Genomic DNA, 20,781 nt, shown 5'->3' on the forward strand with positions numbered 1-20,781 from the left:
CAGGCTTATTTTTTCGTCGGATGCGCTAAGGTTTTGGCGATATGGGCTCGGTAAGGCTGTTTGTGAGTTGTGAGGGGCGGTACGCGAACGCGTATATAACGTTGGAGGCTGCAAGGGGGGGGGGGGGGCACGCATTAAGGTCGGCACGTCTTGATGAGACAGAGGTAGACGACGGGTTTAAAGGCGACAAGTTGTCACATCGCCAACCCTGGCCCGCCAACCACCATGTCGCTAGCACGCGTAGCGTCCGAGGCATCGAGCACGTCCCTTGTGTCAAAGGGATGGCCTCGATGCACCAAACACGATATTGGCCCGCTCTAGACGAAAAGGTGTTTTGGGGCACACTCCTAGGCGAAATTTTCTGCATGGCATGCCATAAAGGCCTTTGAGGCACCATTTGGTGGACGTGACTAAAGATGTTGTGAGAATTACGTCGGGTGACCACAGCTGCCCGATGCAATGCGGAGCTCGCCTACCTGGCAGACGCGAACCGCCAGACGCGTGAGACGTTGGTGGAGGCTAGGGACAGAGCCAGTGGGAGGTGCGTTGGGGCCTCCTGTCAACACCCGGATTTTTAAGTCCAGATGCCTATTATGCCATTCGTCGCAATCCCAGGAATATTGATTTTTGCGAGACATAATAGATTGATATCACAACACATCATTCATTACAACACATAATCGTCTTACAACAAAGGATCACATGATCCAGTCTTAATACAACATAGTGGATCTAGAGATCCTATTACAAAACACATAGCGGAAGCGAAGTAGTAGCGGTCGTGGTCCATCTATTCCACGAGCAGCTGTTGACGTCGGGAGTGGTCCTAGTTGTCGTAGACGTCCTGCTGTCCATCTTCCTCGTACTTCGTTGTTCTCCTTCATAGTCCGGCCATTTGAATAGCCGGGGACAAAGCCGTGAGTACTTTAAAGTACTCGCAAACTAATACTAATGTAAGCACTATCAACTACGAGTAAGGGGTTCTAAGCTCTAGTTTCATTTGCATAAAGCCAGTTTTATTTCATAAGCACTTTAGTAAACAAAACCTCTTCATTTGCCTAACTTACTCAAGTGGGAACATTAGTGTCATTCCCACAACTCAGTTGTGATTCAAAGTCAAAGTCACCTTTCAATTCAAGTCACCATTCACCGTTCATATTTTTAGAAAAGTTCCGATGACGGAACAGTATGGCCTTTCCAACTGTCCATGACCGCGGACGCGGCTATTCGAATAGGTTAAACTCTGCAGAGGTTGTACACTTGTGCCACAACAATTGCAATAGTTCGTCAGGGGTAACTGGCCCTGATTTATCGTACGCAGTACGCGAACTACCAATCCTAACCTTTCATTTACATACCCTAGTAAAGATACCTCTCCCCATGAGCTTGGCCTCCCAGTGAAAACCAACTGTTAACCCGGGAACTGCACAGGGCTTGGGCCGGACATTCACCTCGTTTCACGTCATTTCTCATCATTTCTTTTGTTGTAGAGGCAGCCTCCAGCCTAACCCCGATGACGCTTGTTTAGAGGGAACCCATACTAGGATACATAAATTTCCAGCTAAGCCTTACCCAGATTCAGGTATTGTGGGGGTACTTGTAAAATTGGAATGGTATCGCATCCGAACCCAACCATCGGTTTTGTAAAGTTCACCAAGTCATTCACCAGTCATGTTCACCTTCAAAATCTTTCAATAGAATGACTCATCATTCCAAGGTTTTCAAAGTCATTTCAATTCACAAGTTCCCAACTAGAGTAGTCACTTTTAGGGTTTAGCACTAGCATCTAAGTATGAAGGGTGCTAAGTAATTTGCTTTGCTTATAGGCTAACCTTGATACTCTTGTACTAATCCAGTACTAACCAAGTGAATCATAAATCAAAAAGTACTTTGATAAAACAAAAGTAAATAAAGCTTGTAAAGTAAAACTGGGAAATAGGATCATAAGCATAAAGTAAATGGGGTAATGCCTTGCTCATTGTGAGCTTTGCACTTTGCAAGAGTATTATCTTGCCTTGGTTGAGGTGGTGGTCAAAGTTCTCTTCTCCTTCCTCTTGGTAGAAGACCTCCTCCTCCTGATAGTCTCCGGTACTAGCGTCTAAAATACGAATACGGGGTACACAATCATCATACCAAACTTATTTACTAAACTAAGCACACACATGATTCACACAACTTAAACTAGCATCACACATTGCTATTAAGTTGGTGGGTGTGTTTTCTTATTTAAGAAAAATAATTTCCTCTCATACTAACTTAGATGTTATTTTCAATTACTTAGAGAAATAATTTCCTCTCATTATCTTCTTAAGATTTAATTTCTCTCATGAATAATATGTGACCTAGGTTGACCAAAGTCAACCTCTTCACACTTCTCATTTAAGAAAAGGATTTAAATGAGGTGAACACCTCATTCCATTTAATCCTAACATGTTAAAGATTTAATATCATCAACAATTCATATGAGACCTAAATGACCAGAGTCTCTACCTCATTTTGAATTGTTCATGACAAGATTTAAATGAGAGAAACACTCTGTAAGGGTACATTGCCCCTATGTGTGGTTTTGGTAATTAATGACAACCCCTATGGACTAATGTTTTCATTGAGTTTATATGAAGGAATATTCCATAGGATCTACTTGCTCTCCATGTGTTGGATTCAAGTATGGATGCCATGAAGATAAAGATATACCTTGTGATTTGGCATCAAGATCATCGGTATGAAGATATATTTGTGATATGATCAAGAAGAAGAAATGAAGATGGAGTTCTTATGTGGAACTCAATATTAGCCATGCTCTATCTTATGTGAGTATGAGAAGATACAAGGAGTGAGTTGGGCAAGCTCAAGATGAGCATCTTGAGTGGATCACATGCTTGAAGCTTGCCAGTCCATTTGGTGATAATGGACATGTGAAGATGTGCATCAATGGAGCTTTCCCATCATAGTGTATGGGGGAGCATTTGTGAGTATACACGAAGCGAAAATGATCAAGTGATGGGATGCGCAAGGCAAAGGTATGACCTTGATAGGTTTTCCTTTTACCGGTCTCGAGGTGGTTGATGGGAGACCGGATTATAGGATAGATAGCCGCACTATTAAGAGGGGCTTTCGGTTGGGTAACTTGATCACATCGTCTTAGGGAGCTCAATCCTTTGCATACTTTGCATATTCTTATTGCTTCTTTGTATTTCTCGTTGTGAGGTTCTTGAGCTTGTTGCTAGCCTTACAACAAGCCCAAGTTCATCGAAAACGGAGTTCACATGCATCTTCTATTGCGTTTTCGAGGTTGGGTGATTTTACCGGTTATTCATGATATAAGGTTCTACCTTTTATATTCATGATAAAATCCCCTCCTACAGATTCTTGGTTTTTCACTTTCTATTAGATAGCATTCGTTGTTATCTTCCAAACAAAATTGGTTTCATGCGATTCGGAGTTCGGGAGCAATTGTTGTTAGGGAAAAAGAGAAAAGGATAAAAAGAAAAGAAAAAAAAAGAGGCGTGGCAGCCGGCCGGCCGCCCGGTCTGCCGGGCCGCGCGCCGGCCCACCCGGTCACCGACCGGCCTGGTGGCTGGTGCCATCCGGGCTGCCTCCCGGGGCCTTTTGGCCCACGTCCGGCGGCTGGCCCGGTCACCGACCGGCCCGCCCGGTGCCAGCTCCGGCCGGACCGGCCTCCACGCCGGCTGGGCCTTAGTGCCCCGCGCGGCCCACCCCCGCGCGCCACCTTGCTCCGCACCGCTCGCCGGACTGGGCCGCCTCCCCCGCGCGGCCCGCTCTGCTCCGCGCCGCCCGCACTGCTGGGCCGCCTTCCCGCCGCTCAGCCCACGCGGCCGCTGCCCCTGCGCGCCCCCTGAGCCTTATTCGCCGCCCAGCGCAGCACAGGCCCCGCCCGGCTGCTGGGCCGGTCGGACCGGCTGGGCCGCCGGCTGCCTCAGCGCCATTTCCGGTCAGCCGGCCTGGCAGCCGGCTGGGGCGTTTTCCGGCCCGTTTTTACGCCCGATTTTCGTCTTTTTCCCCCAACGGCTATTTTTCCCTTTTAGCTATAAATAGGTTTCTTCCACCTTGAGCCATATGAGTTCTTCCCATTCTCTCACCTCCATTGTTGCTATTTGAAGAACTTGCTCTCCCCTTGATTCCTCCAACCATTCTTGCTCATATTTGAGGATTTGAGAGAGGAGATCTAGATCTACACTTCCACCAATCCATTTCTTCTCTAAGTGAGGGAATCTCTTGGGATCTAGATCTTGGAGTCTTTGGTTGACTTTCCCCCTTGTTCTTCCTCTCCAATCTCATCCTAGCATTCGTTGCTTTGGTGGGATTTGAGTGTGAAGGACTTGAACACCTCCGGTGTTCTTGCTTTGCATCATTGCATAGTGTTGAGCTCTCCACCACGATTTGTTCGAGTGAGAGACCGTGAGCTTGTTACTCTTGGAGGGTGACCTCCTAGTTGGCTTGGTGATTTGTGCTCCGGTGATCTCTTCAAGATGATTGTGAAGAGGCCCGGGCTTCTCCTTCGTGGAGCTTGTGAAGTGGTTGTGGAGCTTGCCATCTCCGGAGCGGAGGAAAAGCTAACCATAAGGAAAGGGCCATTATCCTTCGTGGGTGTGGTTCGGAGAATAGGGTGAGCCTTCGTGGCGCGGGGAATCCTTCGTGGGACCTCCACTCCTCCAAACGTGACGTACCTTGTTGCAAAGCAAGGGAACACGGGAATACATCCTCGTCTCCGCGTGCCTCGGTTATTTCTATACCCGAGCTCTCTTTCCTTGTGATAGCCATCGTGCTTGAAGTACATATATCTTGCTATCACTTGTGCTACATATATCTTGTGCCTATCTTGCTTAGCTCTAGTTGCTATTGTTACACTTAGTTGAGCTTAGCATATTTAGGGTTTGTGCTTGTAAACTAAACAATAGTTTAATTCCGCATTCATACAAGACAAATCCGCAAGAGTTTGTAATTGCCTATTCACCCCCCCCCTCTAGGCGACATCTCGATCTTTCAATTGGTATCAGAGCAAGGTCTCTCCTTGTTTTAGGCTTCACCGCCTTGAGAGTAAAGATGTCGGCTAGTAATTTAGTGCACAATGACACAATTATCTTTGTTGGCACAAATTATCATTTGTGGCGAAATTGCTTGCTTTGTAAACTTCGGACCTTGTGTCCAAACATTGAGCAATTTCTAGATGTAGGTTTTCTCCTCCGATGGATCCTCAAAATCTATCTTTAGAGGATGAGAAAAACTTACATCTTGAAGCTCTAGTATCTAATGAGCTTTTATTCTCCTTGAGACCCGATTTTCGTAGGTTCTTGATATATATAAAGCGAAAGTCGTCTCATGAGATGTGGATCAAGCTTAAAGAAATGTTTGGTGGATCCACTTCTCAATTGGTCGGTGGTGACTCCGAGGAGCTCTCTTCCCCTTCACATCATGAAGAGCTCCAAGTTGCTTCCACCTCCGGTCGTGATGAGTTATCATCGTCTTCCACTTCACCAACGTGTAGCAAGACACGAGGTAATGATATGGTGAGTGGTGAGGAAAATTGCAATGTTGATATTGTGCTCAATAGTGATGATTCTTCATCTCTATCCCATTGCAATGCTTCCTCTTTGGACTTAAACACATCTAGCATTGAAAATGACCTACATGCTTGTGTTGATAGTCCTTGCATATCATTTGTAAATTACTTACATAGATCTCATGAAGATATGCTTACCTTGTCTTGCTCCCATAATCAAAATGCTTATATTTCCTCTAGTTGTTTGTTGACTAACAATGTAGAGGAAACCGAACACTCTATGGATCAAGACATGTTTTCAAATGAGGATTCAAGAATATCTTCATCTTCATCCTCCGGTATGCACATGTGCCTTATGGCAAATGGATCAAAGGTATCTCCTACTTTGACTCCTAACACTTCCTCTAATGATGAAAGTGATGATGATGATAATGATGAAGAATATAATACCTTGGTGCATAATATGGCAACGATATATGCTTCTCTTCATGGTAATAAAGAAGCTCGTGCTAATCTCGAACACTCTATGGATACCTTGAATAAATATAGGGAAACCATAGTGAAGTTGGAGTCCCATGTTGAAAATGAGGAAATGAGATTCACTCTCCTCAAGCATGAGCTAAAAGATGAGAAGCATACTAATTTTATGCTTACACAAAAAATTGAATCCTATATGCATGAAAATGAGAAAACTATTGTTGATGCTTGTGCTACTAACTCTAATTCTTGTGAAGCATCTACCTTAGAGGAAAATGTTGAGCTAAGGGCTCAACTTGAGTTGCTAACTAGCAATTATAGGGAATTGGAAGAAAGTCATAAAAAGCTCTCAAGCTCTCATGATGATCTTCTAATTTCCTATGATGGGCTAAAGTTAGCTCATGAGGCAAGTATCACTAAGGTAACATCTTGTGAGCCTCATATGGATGTTAGCACAATCTCTACTACAAATGTTATATTGACATGTGCTAGTCCTTGTAATCCATCTAGTCAAACTAGTGATACACCTTGTGTTGGATTACTCACTTTGCCTTGTTGCTCCAACAATGAAGCTTCTACTTCCTCTAGTACTTGTATTTCTACTAACCATGTAGAGGAAATAAAAGAGCTCGAGGCCCAAGTCCTTTCTTTGAAGAAAGACATAGAAAAGCGTCAGGGAAATCCGCACTTGACAAGATGCTAAGTGTGCAACAATCCCCCAATGACAAAAGTGGACTTGGATTCAACTCCAATAACAAGAATAAGTCCAAGAGCAAGAGCAACAAGAAGAAGGGCCAAGATAAAGTCAATGATCCGGCCAAGTTGGTTTGCTTCAAATGCAAGGTTGAAGGGCATCATGTTAGATCATGCCCATTGAAGAAGAAGCACTTGAGTGAGAAACAACAAGGGAAACGGCCACAAGGTCAAGGTCAAGCTCATGCTCGACCTTAAGTTTAAGATAGGCCACTTCCCAAGAAGAATCAAGATAATGTTCCCCAAGAGAGGAAATCAATAAAGAAGAGAAAGGGGAACACTTGCTACTTATGCCGTGAGAAGGGGCACTTTGCTTCTTCTTGCTTAGGTGGTACCTTATCTAACCCTATAATTGTTGATGATGATTATTCTCTAGGGAAGGATAAGGATGGCAATGTGTTTGCCAAGTTTGTTGGAACTCAAAGTGGTTTCAAGAAAAGAACCATTTGGGTTGCCAAGCCTATTGTGACTAATCTCTTAGGACCCAACTTGGTTGGGGACCAACAATCTCAAACTTGATCAATAGGTACAAATGGAGGTCATTGGAGATTTGGCTAATTCATGAAGAATTAAGGGATCTTCATATATTATATTTTGACCAAGCCAAGTCATATGGATTATCATCTATATCTTATATCCAATGTTCCTCCTTGCGGTAACTTATACTTCAACTCATCATATTTATTGTAAGTTACTTGCCCCCTTTGCATGTTTGGTTTTGTACCAAATATTTGTGTGTATGTGTTGTGTCTTACTTACCTATCTTGTGTATTCAAGTATGTTTGTTTGACTCATCATATACTTGTGTATTGTTTTGGAGCCTAATGCATCTTGATGATATCTTATTTGGCTCTCTTTGAAGTGATGAATGGAACATCCCATTTTGGGGGAGTGATATGCTTTGTGCATCTCTCTTTCTTTAAAATATGTGTACATGGATACCACCACTTAGTATTGATATTGCAAGATTATCTAGTCACTATGTGGTGTGTCATACTCATGAGAAATTCAAATTCTAAATATCCATTAATCATCTCTAGTTGAATTTTAGTTGCCTCTTTTTTAAAAGAAATGTTTTATCACATTATGGGGGAGTAATATGTTTTGTACATATCACAAACCTAGAAAATGTGAACATATGAGGTTATGCCACTTAGAGTTGATGCTCTTAATTATCTTGTTCCTTGGTGGCATGTTTGCTCAAACAAGCTCCACTTCTATTGAAAAGTTTCTATTGGCTCATCTTATGGATTCTTGTTTGAGTAAGAAATTCTTGGTACGGTTTTTCCTCAAATACATATCTCTATATCTCATTTGGGACACCGCTTGCTTCAATTTATTCTAATCATTTCCGTGCGTGATTGTTTGACTAGTTGAAGCTATCAAGAATCTTCATCCGTGCATAGTGCTTAATTCTATATACTTATCCTATGCCTTTTATTGTGAAGTTGATCCTTACTACCATTGTCATTTCACCACCGGAAATTATTTCCAATATACTCATTGTCTTTGACAATTGATAACATTGTATGTGGTTGAATTCATGGATCATCTTCACCTTGGATTGCTTCTTATTTACTTATTTTATTTCCAAGAAATCTTTGTTGATCCCATTTGTCTTCCTTGTCCCTTTGAAAAATCTTTTGATAAATTCTCTTAATTCATATCAAGTGTTTGTTTTGGAAGACAAACCTTTTCCTTACGGTACATTGTGCCATTGTGAAAAGTGTAGAGGGTTTGGTTTATTTGTTTGAACCTTGCTCTTTTTGGGAGTTTTGCTATCTCATTCCTTCTTCTATGCTTTATTTGTTGAATGAGATAAATCTTTGAGCATGTTTGCTTTATTTCATCCTTTATGCTCAATGGTTTCTTATTAGTTCATTTGTTGAACTTTGTTGAACAAATCTTTTGTGATTTGCGTCTTTGATATAATTTGGACAACAAATTTGTTTGGTCACACCTTTATGCCTTATTCAATTCATTTGGTGTTTTGTCCAAAGTATATCTTTCTTGGATCTTTAAAAGTCTTTGTGCGTGCTTATATGTAATTTATTTATATCTATAGCATGCTTTCTTTCTTCGATCCATTATATAGGGTATACTCCATCAAATCCTAAACGGTTAAGATGTGCATGAAATTCAAATTTCATCTAAATATGCACATATTGATATGGAGTGTATCCTATGTATTGTGGTTAGTCTAACCATTTTGGACCCAATAAGTTTGGGGACCAAGATGTACTTGAATGTGTTTTAGGTACATTGGAGATGCAATGGAGGCTTGTCTCATTTATAAGGAAGGTGTTGTCACCATATGATAATTGGAGTCAAGCTAGGATGTTCGATGAACTCCTATCTACTACATCATGCCATTGCTATCTCGGTAACAAGTATCTTATTCATGCATTCTCATATAGCATCCAACCTCTTGTAGGTTGTATCTTGGCATGAAATTATTTATTTCGCAAATATTGCGGTTCTTGAAATATCCTTTTTAAAATAAAACTTCTTATTAAACATTTGAGTAATTTGAGAAGATGCATATGATAGGTTATATATATATATATCATATTTTATGATTCACCTATCACAAATATGCCCTCTAGCAATTTATTGCATGTCAATTCCTCAAAGAGCTCTTGTGTGCAATATTGATGAATTTGTGAAATAAATCCGTATTTGTGATACTTGTTGCCTTTATCAAAACATTCCAACTAGCTTTACTTCCCTTATTGTTAGTTGTGATGTTTTTGAGATTTTATTTGGTTGAAGTTCATTCATATACCATAAGTGAAAAGTGGAGCCATAGGCTATATATGCTTTTAAGCAAACATCCTTTGGTGTATGTTATTACTTCATCTTGGATATCATATCTTATCTATTTTGTTAACTTCTTGTGTGTGCATGTTTCTTTATGGATCATTTGTCCACTTTAGAAACTTATATACATAAGAGCGTTAATCCATCACCTTGATATCTTTGTTCTTTGCCGACCATCTTTTATCCTTTGTTTCTTAGTGGTGTTGGTAAAGGAGATTTATGAGTGCTTGATTTATTTGTTTTCCTTCTTGCACTCATATCTCGTAATTGTTGGACTAAAGTTGTTCTTGATAAGCATATTCTCTTTATCTTAGTTGCGTTCTAAATGATATATAGGGAGTGAGGATTCCATGTTTGTGCATATTGTATTCAAATGCAAACATTATAAATTGTGCACAAACCTTGGGGAGCTTTCTTATTTTATTTAGTGCACTATATCTCTCTTATCATGATATCTTTGTTTGTCCAATTGGATCTTTGATTGCTTGCTTTATTTATTGAAGCTCACTTAACCATGTTATCTTTATGCAATCTTTGATCCTCAATATAGTTTGACTTCCTTCAAATATTCATCATTAGATATGTGCACTTGATTCCACTCAAATTATGAGAAGTGCACACTTTGGGGAGGAACTCACATTATATTGGCCTTCTAAATTTTTCACCCATTTTGACAATCGATGCCAATGGGGGAGAAGTTTAGAGGGTTTAAGGGAATGGTTTTATACTTAAGTTTGGTTTGTGCTTAAGTGTTTTGCCTCTCATGCATTCCATATTTATATGTCTTGCATGGTTGTATATATATAGTGGAAACTATCCCAAAGGATAATCTTGACAATATATGCAATGAATTCATGTTCATCACACGTGCATACATTGTGGGGGAGTTTTCTCTATATATATTGGTTCTACTCACATCTCTTGCATTTGTTGTAGTTGTGTGAGTAGAGCCGGTTTTGATATGGGCTAGTAGCTTTGTGTTACTTGACCATATCAAATACAACCTCTTGTATACAACTTATCCTCGGATAAGTTGCGTACTTGTTTCTAATATTCATTATATAAACCCTCTTATTGTGGTTGTCATCAATTACCAAAATGGGGGAGATTGTAAGGGTACATTGCCCCTATGTGTGGTTTTGGTAATTAATGACAACCCCTATGGACTAATGTTTTCATTGAGTTTATATGAAGGAATATTCCATAGGATCTACTTGCTCTCCATGTGTTGGATTCAAGTATGGATGCCATGAAGATAAAGATATACCTTGTGATTTGGCATCAAGATCATCGGTATGAAGATATATTTGTGATATGATCAAGAAGAAGAAATGAAGATGGAGTTCTTATGTGGAACTCAATATTAGCCATGCTCTATCTTATGTGAGTATGAGAAGATACAAGGAGTGAGTTGGGCAAGCTCAAGATGAGCATCTTGAGTGGATCACATGCTTGAAGCTTGCCAGTCCATTTGGTGATAATGGACATGTGAAGATGTGCATCAATGGAGCTTTCCCATCATAGTGTATGGGGGAGCATTTGTGAGTATACACGAAGCGACAATGATCAAGTGATGGGATGCGCAAGGCAAAGGTATGACCTTGATAGGTTTTCCTTTTACCGGTCTCGAGGTGGTTGATGGGAGACCGGATTATAGGATAGATAGCCGCACTATTAAGAGGGGCTTTCGGTTGGGTAACTTGATCACATCGTCTTAGGGAGCTCAATCCTTTGCATACTTTGCATATTCTTATTGCTTCTTTGTATTTCTCGGTGTGAGGTTCTTGAGCTTGTTGCTAGCCTTACAACAAGCCCAAGTTCATCGAAACGGAGTTCACATGCATCTTCTATTGCGTTTTCGAGGTTGGGTGATTTTACCGGTTATTCATGATATAAGGTTCTACCTTTTATATTCATGATAAAATCCCCTCCTACAGATTCTTGGTTTTTCACTTTCTATTAGATAGCATTCGTTGTTATCTTCCAAACAAAATTGGTTTCATGCGATTTGGAGTTCGGGAGCAATTGTTATTAGGGAAAAAGAGAAAAGGATAAAAAGAAAAGAAAAGAGAAAAAAAGAGGCGTGGCAGCCGGCCGGCCGCCCGGTCTGCCGGGCCGCGCGCCGGCCCACCCGGTCACCGACCGGCCTGGTGGCTGGTGCCATCCGGGCTGCCTCCCGGGGCATTTTGGCCCACGTCCGGGGCTGCCTCCCGGTGCCAGCTCCGGCCGGACCGGCCTCCACGCCGGCTGGGCCTTAGCGCCCCGCGCGGCCCACCCCCGCGCGCCACCTTGCTCCGCACCGCTCGCCGGACTGGGCCGCCTCCCCCGCGCGGCCCGCTCTGCTCCGCGCCGCCCGCACTGCTGGGCCGCCTTCCCGCCGCTCAGCCCACGCGGCCGCTGCCCCTGCGCGCCCCCCTGAGCCTTATTCGCCGCCCAGCGCAGCACAGGCCCCGCCCGGCTGCTGGGCCGGTCGGACCGGATGGGCCGCCGGCTGCCTCAGCGCCATTTCCGGTCAGCCGGCCTGGCAGCCGGCTGGGGCGTTTTTCTGGCCCGTTTTTCTGCCCGATTTTCTGTCTTTTTCCCCCAACAGCTATTTTTCCCTTTTAGCTATAAATAGGTTTCTTCCACCTTGAGCCATATGAGTTCTTCCCATTCTCTCACCTCCATTGTTGCTATTTGAAGAACTTGCTCTCCCCCTTGATTCCTCCAACCATTCTTGCTCATATTTGAGGATTTGAGAGAGGAGATCTAGATCTACACTTCCACCAATCCATTTCTTCTCTAAGTGAGGGAATCTCTTGGGATCTAGATCTTGGAGTCTTTGGTTGACTTTCCCCCTTGTTCTTCCTCTCCAATCTCATCCTAGCATTCGTTGCTTTGGTGGGATTTGAGTGTGAAGGACTTGAACACCTCCGGTGTTCTTGCTTTGCATCATTGCATAGTGTTGAGCTCTCCACCACGATTTGTTCGAGTGAGAGACCGTGAGCTTGTTACTCTTGGAGGGTGACCTCCTAGTTGGCTTGGTGATTGGTGCTCCGGTGATCTCTTCAAGAAGATTGTGAAGAGGCCCGGGCTTCTCCTTCGTGGAGCTTGTGAAGTGGTTGTGGAGCTTGCCATCTCCGGAGCGGAGGAAAAGCTAACCATAAGGAAAGGGCCATTATCCTTCGTGGGTGTGGTTCGGAGAATAGGGTGAGCCTTCGTGGCGCGGGGAATCCTTCGTGGGACCTCCACTCCTCCAAACGTGACGTACCTTGTTGCAAAGCAAGGGAACACGGGAATACATCCTCGTCTCCGCGTGCCTCGGTTATTTCTATACCCGAGCTCTCTTTCCTTGTGATAGCCATCGTGCTTGAAGTACATATATCTTGCTATCACTTGTGCTACATATATCTTGTGCCTATCTTGCTTAGCTCTAGTTGCTATTGTTACACTTAGTTGAGCTTAGCATATTTAGGGTTTGTGCTTGTAAACTAAACAATAGTTTAATTCCGCATTCATACAAGACAAATCCGCAAGAGTTTGTAATTGCCTATTCACCCCCCCCTCTAGGCGACATCTCGATCTTTCACACTCCCATAAGATTTATTAATAGTTTTGGACAATATCTTTGACTAGAAATAGCCATAAAGTCCTTTAATTAAACTAGGCCATGATCATTCAAAGTAAGCATGGCATATTTTTGCAGAAACAATTAGTATAAGTGAAATTTGAATTATAGGAGTTGGAATCAACTCAAAAGCATTTGTGGTTGATTTTTAATAATTATTCTAAGGCAGAAAAGTCCCTGTCTTGTTTATTTTGCTACTTTAATTCTACAACAGATATGGGTTTGAATCCAATGGCATTGTGTAGATAATTTCATAAGGTTTCCAAATATATAAAATTTGCAAAATTTGGCCTAGTAGATTGGTCCCTATTAGATTTCAAAATTTACATCAGATTATATTATTTCTCTATTTTTCAATTTGGATTTGAAATCGTGGGCTGGCGGGAAAAGCTAACGGGCTGCACCGGGGAGAAAAAGGTGCGCCGGCCCAGTAGCGCGTCCACGCAACGGGCTGACTGACAGCGCGGGGGCCACGCGTCAGTGGGATTTACTTACCGAATCGGTACGCGGCGTGTGGAGCGTTGGATCAGGCGATGATCTGACGGTGGAGAGTTGTCGTCGTCGACGGCGAGAAGCAGCGGCAGGCACGGCGGAGGTAGGGGGTCGGAGGGCGTGTCGGAGCTCCGGCGAGCGTAGGAGTGGTGCGCGGCGGTGTTGTCGAAGACGAGGACCTCCCTGGTAGCAGTGGCGTGTCCAGGGGTGGCCTCCCGCTCCGGCGAACTCCGTGTACTGGCGGCGGCGGCGATCTTGCAATTGGAGCAGTGGGGTGGCTAATCGATCAAATTGAGGTGGCGAGGAGAGCTGTGGTGAGGAGAGAAAGCGGATGGCGTGCTCAGTTTGGGGAGCGGAGGGCTCCTTTTATAGTGGCCTCGAGCCGCGGAGGGAGGTCACGGTGACGATGGCGAGGTGGTGCTGCAGGCGATCAACGGCGTAGGCGAGGGCATGGCAGTGTTTAGGCGGGCTCAGGGAGCGTCATGGTGTACTCGGAGCAGTGTTCGGTGGTCAAGAACAGTGGCGCTCGTCACGCGTCTAGGGCTACTGTGGCGGACATCGTCGTCCTCCTCGACGGTGACCAGGCGCGGGCGAGCTCGTGGTGGTGTCTGACGGCGTCCTGGTGCTGAGGTGAATCCACGCGAGGGCGCTGATGGCGAGGCGGGGTCGCAGCTGACGGGGTGACGCGGCGTTCTGGCGCGCTCTGGCGTCGCAGCCATGCGCGGCATGGCGTCGCTGGAGCATTCCCGGCGCGTGGCTGCTGGCGTGTGCACGCGTCGGCTTGACCAAGGGAGGGCAAGGGCTGGTCCAGGAGAGCACGAGGAGCGTCCAGGACATGATGGCACGTCGTTGAGGTGAGAGGGGAGAGAAATGGCATGGGGTGGCCATGCCAAGCCACGGCATGGTCATGCCCGTGTCACTTTGGTCAAGTGGAGGTGCTTGCAAGTGGTGGCATTGATGCGGTGAGGTGAGAGGAGACTCCGGAGCTGCGAGAGAGGGCCGAGTTGGACCAAGTCCAAGGTGAAAACTCAGTATGGGCTGCATTTTTACTGCTGCCAGCAAGGTGTTTGATGTAATGCCCGCAAGAAAATAAATTTCGAATTTTGAGAATATTTTTGGTGGAGTGTAATCATATATTAAATGGAGTATATTGGTGGTGAGGGTGATCAAAATGGAATTGGAATGCAAAAACCCAATTTGCATATGATCTTGTATTTGTTAAAAAGTCTCCACTTTGCTTGCTTGTCATTTGAAATAGAGACAGAATTTGGGGTGATGGTTTTGGGCAAATTTGTTCACCATGTTGTTGTCTTGGATGAGGTGCAAAGAGTGGGCAAACTGTAGGAGTGAAAACTCACAAACCAGGGGCTCAAACTGAGCATCAGACTAAAATTCTCCCATATGACCATAATCACATGTGAGCTCATATTTGATTCAAATTTGATTTGAATGGAGTTTGATTGTTTCCCAAGTTGTTAATATGTGTTTAGTATCCATTTACAACCAATGGTGCAAACCAAAATGGTCTAGATTGAAGATTTGTAAAAATGGCTAAATGTGTATGTGAGTGAAAATGGGATTTTCTCCTTATTTGTTTTCTCTCTTTTTGATTTGATTTTTCTTGACTCCAAAGTGATTCTTACTAGTTTAGGAACATTTCCCAACCATTGAAACCATTCCAAAAGGTCTAGCTCAAAGATTTGCAAAAATGGCCATAACACATAAGAGGTGATGTGTCAAATTTTCTTATTCTTTTAATTTGCTCCCCTTGCTTTAATTGGGCAAGGTTGAGGTTCAATTTAGTGTTAGATTAGGTTTAGATATGGTTTCACACCATTTGGTCAAGGTAGAAGTGCATAGGACAAGATTTGGGTATTATGGCTATGTGTCACATATGCCTCTATGCATATGTTGCGTTTGATTTTTAATTTGATTGTTCTTGGCCCATTTGATGTTGTTGAGTGTTGAAATGGTATATAGGAGTGATCCAACCATTCACATCAAGTCCTAGGATCAAGATTCTCAAATTCACAAATTTGCATTTTACTCTCATATGCCTCTATGGCATTATTACTTTCTTTTTAAAATCTTTTGTTTCACTTTGGATAGGTTTTCAGAAGTACTATATAAGGTTTATAAAGGTTTTCCAAACCTCTAAATAGAGTGGAAAGGTCTAGGGTAAAGTTTAATAAAAATAGCCATAGGCACATATGCCTCTTTCTTATTTAAATTCTTTTTATTTTATTTTAACTTGGGTGGAAAAAGGGGTGTGAGATTTAGGGTTTAAGAATATTTCAAAATCTAATTAAACAAGCAATCATGGCAATAGCACAAGGATTAAACAAGATCTCTATGTATCAACTTGATTTAATAAAAGTTTTTGTTAGTTCCAAAATTTGGAACTAGGGAAATTCATTTTGTTTGTTTTGAAATTTTTTGGGATGTTACAAACCCTTCCCCCTTAAACAAATCTCGTCCCGATATTTTAAGAAAAGTTAGGTTCCTAAGAAAGATTGAGCGGTGAGATTAACAGGGGAACATACTTGGCATGGCCTGAGGGGCTTCCTGGGCTTCATTGGCAGTCATGTTGTAGAAACGGCCGTTGTTGTTGTTCTGGTTCCTTCTTCCTGCAAAGCGGCGCTGTTGCTGAGCAGGTGCTGCGGTATTGGCGGAAATCTTGGCAAGCTTCTTGGGGCACTCGTTGGAGTAGTGACCCACCACTCCACATTCATAGCAGTTGACGGTGGACTTGTCTTTGGGGTTGACGGGAACAGCGTTACTCCCAGTCACAGGGGCAGTATTGGGGTGGTTGTTGTTGCTATTGGGATTGTTGTTGTTGTTACTGTTGTTGTTGTTGTTGTTGTTGTGGTTGCCTCCGGGCTTTGGGGGTCCTCCGTTGTTGTTGGTGTAGCTTGGGCGGTATGTCTGAGCAGGGGGCTTGTTGTATCTTGAGGCAAAACCTCTAGTTGAGCTGTTGCGGTACTTCTGGGCGTGGTTGGGTCCATTCTGGTTCATCATTCTTCTCTTGCGGTTCTCGTTGGCTTGATGCAGCTTGCCTTCCATCTGTATTGCTGAGTCCACTAGGGCTTCGAGGTCAGCGAACGGAATGTTCACTAACACAGCTTGCATCTCATCATGCAGTCCGTTCAAAAATCTTTCCTTCCTCTTTTCATTTGTGTGGGTCTCATCCGGGGCGTACCTTGACAGTGTAAGAAACCTGTCGCGGTATTCCACCACGGACATCCTTCCTTGCTTGAGTTCGCGGAACTCGTCTCTCATCTTCATTATCAGTCCTTGGGGCACGTGATACTTGCTAAACTTCAGCTTGAAGTCTTCCCAGTTCATTATTTGTCCGGCATTCATTGCACGGGCACTCGTCCACCAGGCTCTGGCAGGTCCTGACAGGTAATGGGTGGCAAACAGTACTTTCTCTGCGGCTTCTACTCCCGCAACTTCCAGATTGTTCTCCATTGTCTGAAGCCAGTCATCTGCGTCAAGTGGTTCCTCGGTCTTGCTGAACATCGGAGGGTTGGTGTTCTGAAAGTTCTTCAGCTTTGATCCTGGGTGATCATGATGGCCTTGATTGTTGTTTGCAAGCTGTTGAAGTGCTGCAATGTTGGCTTGGCGTTCAGCTCGTTCAGCTTGCCTATCCTCCAGCATGGTTTGCAACATCTGCATCATGGCGTCCTGATTGGCGCTGCGGGTTGGTGGGGCCATCTGAATATCGAGGTAGATGATAAGATAAGAGGGAAATTTCTATGGTTTGTTTTGTTAAATTTTAAAAAGTTCACAATTTGAATTTTTGAGTAGTGTTGCGGGGTAAAAACCAACAACACTTTTTCATTCATACCAAGCATCACACATTACAAATCTAACACACCGTTGGTTTGAAGAACCATTCATTCGCTCTACGATACAAGGGGAATCCTGATACAACTCACACCTACTTAAGTGCTCGGGGTGATACTACTCTTCAGGGTGGATTCCTCGTCTTCACGGGTGATGTGCTTGGCGAGAGGCGAGGGCGTTGTCCAAATCCCTGCGGGTTTTGTACAGCCTGAAGTCCTGGTGTGCTACATAGTGGTTCATCTCCGGGTGCGGGGGCATGGTCATCGGTCTTCCCATGGAGTCATGTCTTGGGTAGTAGATGAAGCGAGTGTTCTTGATCTTGTTCTCATTTTGTCCACACAAACGGGAAATTGCTTCTTGCATAGCTCTGACTAGTCCTTCCTTCCAAGTGTTTCCCGTTACAGAAAACCAGATGGTTTCCCATACCGGGGCTCCAAGCTTTCTTCGTAGATCGGTAGAAACTTCCCACCGAGGTGGTTCTCCGGAGTGGTTGTTGAGGGGTATTCCGAAGAACTCGGGATACGGGTGTCCTAGATATTCCACTAGTTGCTTCAAATCCTTTTCGAACCTTAGGTCGCCTCCGGGACCAAGCTGATAGAACTCCCATTGGTACTCCATCTGTGAGCAATTAGGATAAGTAAGTTAAATAAGTAGTCAAGTGTGCAAAATTTTATGTAGGCTTGTAAAGAAAGTAGAGTATAGATTTCTCATTTTTGAAAAAGATCTCAAGGATAAGAGTAAGAACAAATTTTTACAAATATTCACTTCATTGGTTTTTGAAACTAAGTTTTTCAGACGTCCATTCTAACTAGGGTCTCCTAAGGTCAAACAATGGCTCTGATACCAACTTGTCAACACCCGGATTTTTAAGTCCAGATGCCTATTATGCCATTCGTCGCAATCCCAGGAATATTGTTTTTGCGAGACATAATAGATTGATATCACAACACATCATTCATTACAACACATAATCGTCTTACAACAAAGGATCACATGATCCAGTCTTAATACAACATAGTGGATCTAGAGATCCTATTACAAAACACATAGCGGAAGCGAAGTAGTAGGGTCGTGGTCCATCTATTCCACAGCAACTCGTTGACGTCGGAGTGGTCCTAGTTGTCGTAGACGTCCTGCTCGTCCATCTTCCTCGTATCTGCTTGTTCTCCTTCATAGTCCGGCCATTTGAATAGCCGGAGACAAAGCCGTGAGTACTTTAAAGTACTCGCAAACTAATACTAATGTAAGCACTATCAACTACGGTAAGGGGTTCTAAGCTCTAGTTTCATTTGCATAAAGCCAGTTTTATTTCATAAGCACTTTAGTAAACAAAACCTCTTCATTTGCCTAACTTACTCAAGTGGGAACATTAGTGTCATTCCCACAACTCAGTTGTGATTCAAAGTCAAAGTCACCTTTCAATTCAAGTCACCATTCACCGTTCATATTTTTAGAAAAGTTCTGATGACGGAACAAGTATGGCCTTTCCAATCTGTCCATGACCGCGGACGCGGCTATTTGAATAGGTTAAACTCTGCGAGAGGTTGTACACTTGTGCCACAACAATTGCAATAGTTCGTCGAGGAGTAGCGGCCCTGATTTATCGTACGCGATGACGCGAACTACCAATCCTAACCTTTCATTTACATACCCTAGTAAAGATACCTCTCCCCATGAGCTTGGCCTCCCAGTGAAAACCAACTGTTAACCCGGGAATTGCACAGGGCTTGGGCCGGACATTCACCTCGTTTCACGTCATTTCTCATCATTTCTTTTGTTGTAGAGGCAGCCTCCAGCCTAACCCCGATGACGCTTGTTTAGAGGGAACCCATACTAGGATACATAAATTTCCAGCTAAGCCTTACCCAGATTCAGGTATCGTGGGGGTACTTGTAAAATTGGAATGGTATCGCATCCAAACCCAACCATCAGTTTTTGTAAAGTTCACCAAGTCATTCACCAGTCATGTTCACCTTCAAAATCTTTCAATAGAATGACTCATCATTCCAAGGTTTTCAAAGTCATTTCAATTCACAAGTTCCCAACTAGAGTAGTCACTTTTAGGGTTTAGCACTAGCATCTAAGTATGAAGGGTGCTAAGTAATTTGCTTTGCTTCTAGGCTAACCTTGATACTCTTGTACTAATCCAGTACTAACCAAGTGAATCATAAATCAAAAAGTACTTTGATAAAACAAAAGTAAATAAAGCTTGTAAAGTAAACCTGGGAAATAGGATCATAAGCATAAAGTAAATGGGGTAATGCCTTGCTCATTGTGAGCTTTGCACTTTGCAAGAGTATTATCTTGCCTTGGTTGAGGTGGTGGTCAAAGTTCTCTTCTCCTTCCTCTTGGTAGAAGACCTCCTCCTCCTGATAGTCTCCGGTACTAGCGTCTAAAATACGAATACGGGGTACACAATCATCATACCAAACTTATTTACTAAACTAAGCACACACATGATTCACACAACTTAAACTAGCATCACACATTGCTATTAAGTTGGTGGGTGTGTTTTTCTTATTTAAGAAAAATAATTTCCTCTCATACTAACTTAGATGTTATTTTCAATTACTTAGAGAAATAATTTCCTCTCATTATCTTCTTAAGATTTAATTTCTCTCATGAATAATATGTGACCTAGGTTGACCAAAGTCAACCTCTTCACACTTCTCATTTAAGAAAAGGATTTAAATGAGGTGAACACCTCATTCCATTTAATCCTAACATGTTAAAGATTTAATATCATCAACAATTTATATGAGACCTAAATGACCAGAGTCTCTACCTCATTTTGAATTGTTCATGACAAGATTTAAATGAGAGAAACACTCCCATAAGATTTATTAATAGTTTTGGACAATATCTTTGACTAGAAATAGCCATAAAGTCCTTTAATTAAACTAGGCCATGATCATTCAAAGTAAGCATGGCATATTTTTGCAGAAACAATTAGTATAAGTGAAATGTGAATTATAGGAGTTGGAATCAACTCAAAAGCATTTGTGGTTGATTTTTAATAATTAATCTAAGGCAGAAAAGTCCCTGTCTTGTTTATTTTGCTACTTTAATTCTACAACAGATATGTGTTTGAATCCAATGGCATTGTGTAGATAATTTCATAAGGTTTCCAAATATATAAAATTTGCAAAATTTGGCCTAGTAGATTGGTCCCTATTAGATTTTAAAATTTACATCAGATTATATTATTTCTCTATTTTTCAATTTGGATTTGAAATCGTGGGCTGGCGGGAAAAGCTAACGG

Source organism: Lolium rigidum, chromosome 3, assembly GCF_022539505.1.
Source record: "Lolium rigidum isolate FL_2022 chromosome 3, APGP_CSIRO_Lrig_0.1, whole genome shotgun sequence".
Lineage (NCBI taxonomy): Eukaryota > Viridiplantae > Streptophyta > Magnoliopsida > Poales > Poaceae > Lolium > Lolium rigidum.